Raw genomic sequence first — 9,122 nt, 5'->3', positions numbered from 1 at the left:
AGCATTCCATTAATTTTTTTAAAGCTACAAATGCATTACATTTCTGAACCAGTGAAAATCTCCTGAGCATCCTTCTCAGCTCTTCCCATCCTAACCCCAATCTCCTCCTCTTGCTCTCCTATGGGGAGAAAATGGTGTTGGTAAAAAAAAAAGAAAAAGAAATGAGAAAGAGAATTCTGGCTTATGTCTCCTTAAAATATCAACACCAGGCCGAGCACCATGGTTCACGCCTGTAATCCTAGCACTTTGGAAGGCCAAGGTCGGAGGATTGTTTGAGTACAGGAGTTTGGGACCAGCCTGGGCATCATAATGAGAACTCTGTCTCTACAACAAATTTTAAAAGTTAGCCCAGGTGTGCTGGCATAGACCTGTGGTCTCAGCTACTCAGGAGGCTGAGGCAGCAGGATTGCTTGAGCCCAGGAGTTCAAGGTTGCAGTGAGCTGTGATTGTGCCACTACACTCCAGCCTGGGTGACAGAGCAAGATCTTGTCTCAAAACAAAATAATAAAAAACCATCAACACCAGTTTTGGAAATGGTGTATCCATATTAGAAAAAGGAAAATCCCATCAGAAATACCTATGGCAGATTAGGGCTGCATTGCTAATGCTGGACTCATACCATAAGCCCTAACCCCAAAGAAACACAGATTTTTAACTTACTGATATACAGCCACAGAAGTGTCCAGGCTATGACTGCTAGGATGAATAAAAATACAGTGAAGAGAATGATTTTATTTTGTACATTCCAAAAGGGAACTTTTTTCTTGGATTGCTTCTTGGGTTTGGCTTTGCCAATGGGTCTTTGTGGTGGTCGTCTTCCTGGCAATGGTAGTCGTCTCCCTGGCAATGGTGGTCGTCTCACTGGCAGCTTCTTTTGGGCACTGACCACTTGGACTGAGATATTGGATATCTTCAAAAAAAAGAAATAAGATATGTTACCAAGTAGAAGTAGACAGGATCTTAAATGAAACTACCCAGTCAGGAGATGTTGGTACTAAAAGGCCTAAATGTGACTATTTAAGCATTCATATTTATGTAAGTATATCAAATTATTTACATAAGTATAATAACTTGATTTGCACCAAGTCACAAAATTAAGATCAGATAAACTAGACATTACTGTATACAAACCCTAGTGAAATGGTTTCTATTGGGGGAACCAGCCCCCGATATTTCAATGTAGGTTCTTTTCTATTTTCCCTAAGTGTCGGCCGGTCTGAGAAATAAAGAGAAAGAGTACAAAAGAGAGAAATTTTAAAGCTGGGTGTCCAGGGAAGACATCACATGTCGGCAGGTTCCATGATGCCCCCTCAGCCACAAAACCAGCAAGTTTTTATTAGCGATTTTCAAAGGGGAGGTAGTATATGAATAGGGTGTGGGCCACAGAGATCACATGCTTCAAAGGCAATAAAATATCACAAGGCAGAAGGTCAGAGCAAGATCACAAGGTCAGGGTGAAACTAGAATTGCTAATGAAGGTCCATGTCCTGCTGGGCACACATTGTCATTGATAAACATCTTAGCAGGAAACAGGGTTCAAGAGCAGAGAACTGGTCTGACTAGAATTCACCAGCCTGGAATTTCCTAATCCTAGCAAGCCTGGGGGTGCTGCAGGAGACTAGGGTGTGTTTCATCCCTTATCTGCAACTGCATAAGGCAGACACTCCTTGACGACCATTTTAGAGGTCTCTTCCTGGGGATGCTTTCTTTTCCCAGGGCTGTTAATTATTAATATTCCTTACTGGGGAAAGAATTTAGTGATATTTCTCTTACCCATTTTTGGCAATAAGAGAAATATGGCTCTGTCCTGCATGGCTCCCAGGCAGTCAGACCCAATGGTTATCTCCCTTGTTCCCTGAACATTGCTGTTATCCTGTTCTTTTTTCAAGGTGCCCAGATTTCATATTGTTCAAACACACATGCTTTACAAACAATTTGTGCAGTTAACGCAATCATCACAGGGTCCTGAGGCGACATACATCCTCAGTTTACAAAGATGACGGGATTAAGAGATTAAAGTAAAGACAGGCATAGGAAATTATGAGAGTATTGATTGGGGAAGTGATAAATGTCCATGAACTCTTCACAATTTATGTTCAGAGATTACAGTAAAGACAGGCGTAAGAAATTATGAAAGTATTAATTTGGGGAACCAATAAATGTCCATGAAATCTTTACAATTAATGTTCTTCTGCCATGGCTTCAGCAATTCCCTCCATTCGGGGTCGCTGACTTCCCACAACAGTTTCTAGGTTCTTTCCTCAACTCTCCAACTCTGTTGAATAGATGCTGTGGAGGAGAGGCCTGAATTTCAGGGGTAAAGTAGATTAGAGGATTTGAAGGTTAGGAGGTTAAGGTTAAGATTCTATGTGGATAGATTCATGTGTGTACACAGCCCCTCCCTTTTTTTTTTTTTTTTTTTTTTTGACAGAGTTTTGCTCTTATTGCCCAGGCTGGAGTGCAATGGAGTGATCTTGGCTCACTGCAACCTCCGCCTCATGGGTTCCAGCGATTCCCCTGCCTCAGCATCCCAAGTAGCTGGGATTACAGGCACTCACCACCACACCTGGCTAATTCTGTATTTGTAGTAGAGATGGGGGTTTCACCATGTTGGTCAAGTTGGTCTTGAACTCTTGACCTCAGGTGATCCACCCGCCTTGGCCTCCCAAAGTGCTGGGATTCCAGGTGTGAGCCACTATGCCTGTCCACAGTCCTTTTTGTATATGTGTGTGTTTCACATGTTTGTATTATATTGTTTTTCTCTCACAATCAATTATTTCTGGGCTTATGCAGGATTGAAAATAAGAAGATAAGTGAGTTCCCCACAGAAATGAATTGATTTCCTAGTTACAGCTTCCTAGTTACAGCTTCATGACTGGGTGGTAGGAAGGAAAAGTAAAGGTGATATGATAATTTGCATAGGTTGTACAAATTTGTGCAATTTGTAACTGCACAAATTGTTCGTAAAGCATGTGTGTTTACATAGGGTTGTAGGGTTGTAGGTTTATAGGAATTAAATATGTTTGTTTTGCCATTGCCAGCCACTGCCATTGCCAGCCACAGTTTCTCAATTATAAATGAAAGAATTATTTAAAAGTAAATGGAAGAATGAAATAGAACACTCATTAGATTAGAAAATTGTTGGTTTAAGTGTATTGATGTGCATAGTGTTATGTGCAAGAGTAAAAAATACATTATTTAATTGTTTCCCTTCCTCCTCTTTTATTTTCTTGTCTACCCTCTGCTATTTGATGCTGCGAATTCTTTAATAATGTATTCAAGAGTTTAGCTTCATTTAAGGAGAGATTTATACAAGTCAGGGTAACTAAACTCCAGAGATGAAATAGCTTTTAACCACACATTCTTTTAAAGGCAACAATGTGGAATGCCAATGCCAAAGAAATAATCTGTCTTTCGCACTGTCCTTAAGAGTTCTCTCCTTCTCTTTTCCTCTCCCTCACTCTTCTCTTCAAAACTCATACCCTCCAGTCTTTAATCTTGCCAATTAATGGGATAATACGTGGCCACGTACACTCTGAATTATTCATGGCCCCTTCATTCTTTTTGCCAAACACCTTGTCAACCCCTGGAGTGAAGTGTCGCTTGTATCCTTTCTGGTGAAATTGAACTAGACCAGACATCATTTAATGTGGTGTCCTGCAGGAATGAGGATGGGGTTTCTAAAGAGAGAAACATTCCATTGTAGAATGAGTTGATGATGGTATCAAGCTACTTTCAAGTGCTCCCCCAAAAGAAATAAACACGCAGAAATGCCAGTACATGTTGAACTGACAAAGCCAAGTTTGGATCTTTTAAGTGCAGAAACACATTATAGGCAGTCTCAGTTAGCACTGATTAAATTTTAAAATGGAATTTGTGTAGAGATCAGTACAATTCCCCTGGAGTTTTAGAAAAATGGCTACAAATCAATTGCCACGTACAGCACTTTATAATAAGCTCACATTTGTAAAACCCATTAATTAACATAAGAAGATAAAATATTTTATTATTGTTTCCTTTATTTTTATAAGGTCATACAATCTCATTTTACTAACAGGGTCAACAATAAATGGCATTCAAGTAAGAGAAAGTTTCTCACCCTGTACTTACTTTCAGGTCAGCAGGTGCGGCTGAAACATCGCTGTTTTCTTTGTCCATTATTAGGCGTTTTGTGTGTGATCATCCAGGGGTGTCTCAAAGCCAGTTTTCGCCTCTTATATGCTCTCTTGAGAAGAATTGAGAGAACCGTCACCGCATTCAAGCTAGCTTTCAGAGGAGTGGAATCAATTTACCTCCACCGGGTTCAGTTCAGAAACTGAAGCCGCCTCATTGCTATATTGTAAATGTTAAAGGGACCTAGCACTCAGCTTTGCACCCCAAACTCAAGGATTCTCAATGTAACTTTCATAGGAGTCAGGCCTCTCAGAGTACAGCCAGCCTCAAGGCAAGGTTTTCTTATAAGAAACACAATCCTACAATCCAGTAACATTGAAAAATCATTATAATTTTTTTCTTGCATCTCCTAAAGAATATGAAGAGGTCTAATTTACAACCCTCAGCACCACATCTGAGAAGTCCTCACACCTCATTTCTCTTGCGTGGCATCTCTTGCCTGCTCCAGGAGACTCACTCTTCAGTCCTGCTCTCAACTCTCCAGCCATACTCTCTGAGAACTCATAATCCAAAGGGACTTTTTTCCATTTAGCTCCCCCTACTTCTTGCAGTCAGTCCTCAGTAAACCTGGGGCCCTTTCTGCTGTAAAGCCCCTGTTTCCATCTCTCCCATACTTCCCAATGTCAATCTGAATTAGATCCATGGTGGGAAGAATAATCCTGAGGGGCAGTGTCAGAATTTTTCTTAGCAGACTGGGAGAAAAAGGCAGGGATTGCTGGAACCTCATCACCCTGTGGGCACTGGGTGTCAACAGAAAGCTGATCTGTCACGCTTTAAAGGAGAAACACTGTTCTGCTGATCCAGACACAAACTTCAGCATCATTCACGGGCTGTGCATATGGCAAGTGAGAAACTGCCTGCTGAAAGTGGTGAAAGATTAGTTGAGTTGCCTCATACCTGAAATTTGATCGAACTTGGGGAAGATGAGACAGAATAACAAAAAAAAAAAAAAAAGAATTAAGTCAAGTACAAATTCGCCTCTTGGGTTTTGTTATTTATTATTCACATTGATGAAATTATTAATAATGGTTTAGACTTTATAATATTACTTTTAATGGCTCATCTTTCCAGTATTATTTCTCTACCTATTTCTAGAACTAACTCATATTTCACCAATATAAGTAAAATTTATATACTTATCAGTGGCCATTGACAAAGACTCTCTTCTTGACCAAAGTGTAGTCAGGTTACTCTGAGCTCTCTTTTCAACTAGACCTTGTCCTTGGGCCTTGTCTTTGGCCCATCTAGTCAGTTTAGCAGGAATCCCCCCGCCTTGATATCTGATCACCCTTGATTTTGCTTTCTTTTTCTTTTCTTTCTTTCTTTCTTTTTTTTTTTTTTTTTTTTTTTTGATTCAAGAGTGGCCTCGAAATACCCTTGATATCTGATCAAGTTCTTTATCCCCTACCCTTGATATGTAAGTCCTTGGCTGCCTGTAACAACAAGAATCCCGATTGGTCAGTTTAGCAAGAATGCCCCTTGATGTTTCCCCTTAGTAATTTTCCAACCATGGACCCCCTCACTCTCTTCATTGACTACTAATCCCCAGCTTTCTTTGCTGTATTTGGAACTGAGTTCAGCTCTATATCGACTTCACTTTCTCCCGTTGCAACAGTGCTGAAGAAAATCTGTCTTTACAGCCTTTAACTAGTGTACCCCCAATCCTTTTTTCCCTTTCACACCACGAAGTGTGAAAAGTGGCAGCAAAATATCAGCAGGCTGTGTTAAATGTACTGAATTTAAAAGCAATCATAAAACCAACCAAAGGCTGCTTTTTCACTATCATCATGCCAGCAATTCTAAATAATGTCAGTGACAAAATACTCCTCCCTAAAAAAAAAAAAAAAAAAATTGGTATGAGTTCTAAACAATCACTGCCACTACAACCGTTTTAATAATACTTATCTAAGTGTATAATGAGCAATTCCTATTATTCATTTTTTAATAAGTGGTGAATGTCATGCAGAAATTAATTTGGAAAACTCCCAACTGTAAAGTTGGTCTCAAACATGTTGTGGGTAACAACTATCTGGGGCCCGTGGTGCAGGTAGTAAAGGAATTTCCCAAGACAGTTGTAGGTAAAGAAAGGTAGATTTGTTAGAGAAAGTAAGAAAATACATTGCAAGAGAGCAACAGGCAGATCAGCAAGAGAGGAGCCGGCTGCGAGGAGACAAAGGCTGGCTCGGGATTTTACAGGATGGTGCTTGTGCTCAAGAGGGCCACGTGGAGTGCTGATAATGCCAAGGTCACAATGAGCTAACTTGTATTTTTCTATCAGCCAAGGGTCTGGTGATAAGTTGGGTGCAGGAAGATTGTGAGTTATTTGAGTTACTTGCACAGGAGGGCTACATGTCTTGGACCATGAAGAAAGGCAGACTTACAGCTCATTTGCTTTCTTCTTTTTGCTTTTCCCTGCTTCCACCAGCCCAACTCCTTTTCCCTAGTTAGGACTCCACAGAATACAAGAAGACTGTGACACATGTTCATTTCAAGAGTAAGCTTCTAATAGTCTGGAATCATTTGCACATACTTAGGGCAGAGTCCTTGCCTCCAACAATCCCTGTGGGATTACACATTGCTGCATTTAAAGGGAAGGTTCAAAACAAGCAATAATAGCACAATGATTGTAAAGACCAAGAAACAGAACTCCAGTTATTTCATTTGTCCTTCTATGTGACCAATGAGTTAATTTATATTTAAAATTTAATACAGTTACAGAGTATGAACTGCAAGGTGTAATATTTTTATATGTAATATTCTGTATGCAGTATGTATTTTGTTAATTTTATTTTTGCTAGCATAATTATATATACAAAGTTGACTAAAATTTTTCACTTTTTTTCTCACCAATATTATTATTAGTTTTATTTCATGATTCCTCCTGAAAACAATTTTACTGTATAGGAGAAGAGATTGTTGAGAAATGATCCACTCCAAGGAGAAGCAGCCCCTGAGTAGCTGGGCAGCTTCTGTAGGGTCAACAGTGTGAAGGACCGACCGCAGGGTGTCGTTGGCAACCGCCTGGTAACCGGTGAGTCCATCGGCCAGCAGAGCTCATACCCACATTCCCAGATTAGTCCAGGGGGTCCAGGTACTACCTCGGCTGCGGCTCTTCCAGATGCATGGAGGCTGCACCACCGCCCATGCCCTGAGTGCATGGTACCAGGAGGCACAGGCCATACTTCTGCTGGAGCCAAGTGGTGCAGAGCCTGGGCCACTGCTCCAAGTAGCTGGGCCTTCCCACAGCTAACTATCCAGAATAAGTGGTAGATAACCTTCCAACTGGTGTATCCACTGCGTTTATCATGGTTGGGCCAGTTTGGAAGTGGAAATGTCCATAAGATGGTGGCGAACATAGGGTGGAATCCATACTGCAAAAATACCAAAAAAATCCACAAAAACTCCTACCATGCATGCCTTTAAAGAGGACTTCTGGCGGGGCATAGTGGCTCATACCTGTCATCCCAGCACTTTGAAAGGCCAAGGGAGGAGGATCACTTGAAGCCAGGAGTTTGAGACCAGCATGGGCAACCTAGCAAGATCCTGTTCGTACAAAAAAAAAAAAAAGCCAGGTGTGGTGGTTCGCCATTAGTCCTAGCTACTCTCTGGGATGCTGAGGTAGTAGGATCTCATGGGCACAGGAGTTTGAGGCTGCAGTGAACTAGGACTTCTGTGGGAAAATCCTCAATGTGACTATCGTTGGCTACCTCATAAAGGAAATTACTAATCAGAAAAAAACTTTTTGGATTCTTTAGAGTCACTTGTTTCAGCAATTCATGGTGATATTGAGGAAGCTAAGAAACGATGTGATTTACCAGAACATTTGAAACTCAAAGAAGACAATTTCTTCCAGGTTCCTAAAAGCAAAATGATGAATGGCCACTGATGAAAAAAATCATCTTATTTATTCATTCACTGTTTTCTAGTGAAAACGTAACTGCTCATAACTCTGCAGTCTCATCTTGGTTGTATTTTAAAAACCAAACATTTCCCTACAGCTATTAATTAGTTTAAACAGTGCACTGCAGTTACCATTTTATGTTTCAACTGTTAAACCCATCAGGACGTAGTACAAAAGGGATTCATTTAAAAATCAATATTATTTTTATGTAATATGTTGATTCAAATGCATCACTAGAAAGGTATTGGTCTTATCACGGAAATGAAATGTATGTAAGTACGGGTAAAAAGGCAAGTCACTAGTTTGATGTGAGAAGTATAATTCTCATGGTAAAATACCAGCATATATGTACTCATATAGATTTACTGCTAAACACAGGGGCCTTATAAAAGTAAATGCACTAAACAGAAGGTTGATAGTTTATTATAATCTTAAAAGGAAAAAATCTAGATTTTGTACTTTTTTGATATTTTGTACATCAATATATTATCATAAACATGAGGACATTTGGGAAATATTATTTTAGTCATTTCCTTTATGAGGTCACAGCATTGTATCATCTTCATTTTTGTATGGCACTGCCTCAGTTTGTGGACTAGACACCCTCTGCCTATCATGGTTTTTGTGTTTATATTTTAAGACAGCAGAATAAGTGTTTTTTGAATCTGTAGGTCTCATTTTTGTGTTGGATAACCCTTTTTATCTTTTAACATTTTGTGTTGGATAACCCTTTTTATCTTTTATCTTTTTAATAGTAGATATCTCTGTCCTGCCACCATTTTTTTTTACTTTTGTTCTTTCTTCCTTTAAATTATTGTCAATGTCAGTTTATTCCATTTAGAATATCCTACAACTGTATACTTAAAAGAGATTGCATCTGTCCATACCATTCCATTCTTTCACTATAGAACAGTGATTAAGCGTATGTATGTATTGCATTTTATAGAAAAAACAAAACAGCAAACTTCATCTTTAGTTTTCCTTAAGATTTAAATGAACATGTAGCCGTTCATTTATATGTACCAGTTTTTTAAAGGGCACAAAACTA

The 9,122-nt window shown here is 39.5% G+C and overlaps 1 pseudogene; it reads left to right on the top strand.

Moving 5' to 3' along the window:
* Positions 1–6,133: 6,133 nt before the first annotated feature.
* Positions 6,134–8,059, top strand: LOC101147201 (riboflavin kinase-like; annotated as a pseudogene).
* Positions 8,060–9,122: the final 1,063 nt, after the last annotated feature.

This window comes from Gorilla gorilla, chromosome 2, assembly GCF_029281585.2.
Source record: "Gorilla gorilla gorilla isolate KB3781 chromosome 2, NHGRI_mGorGor1-v2.1_pri, whole genome shotgun sequence".
NCBI classification, from domain to species: Eukaryota; Metazoa; Chordata; class Mammalia; order Primates; family Hominidae; genus Gorilla; species Gorilla gorilla.
The sequence above is the reverse complement of the archived record's forward strand: the minus strand, read 5'-3'. Positions and strand labels throughout refer to the sequence as shown.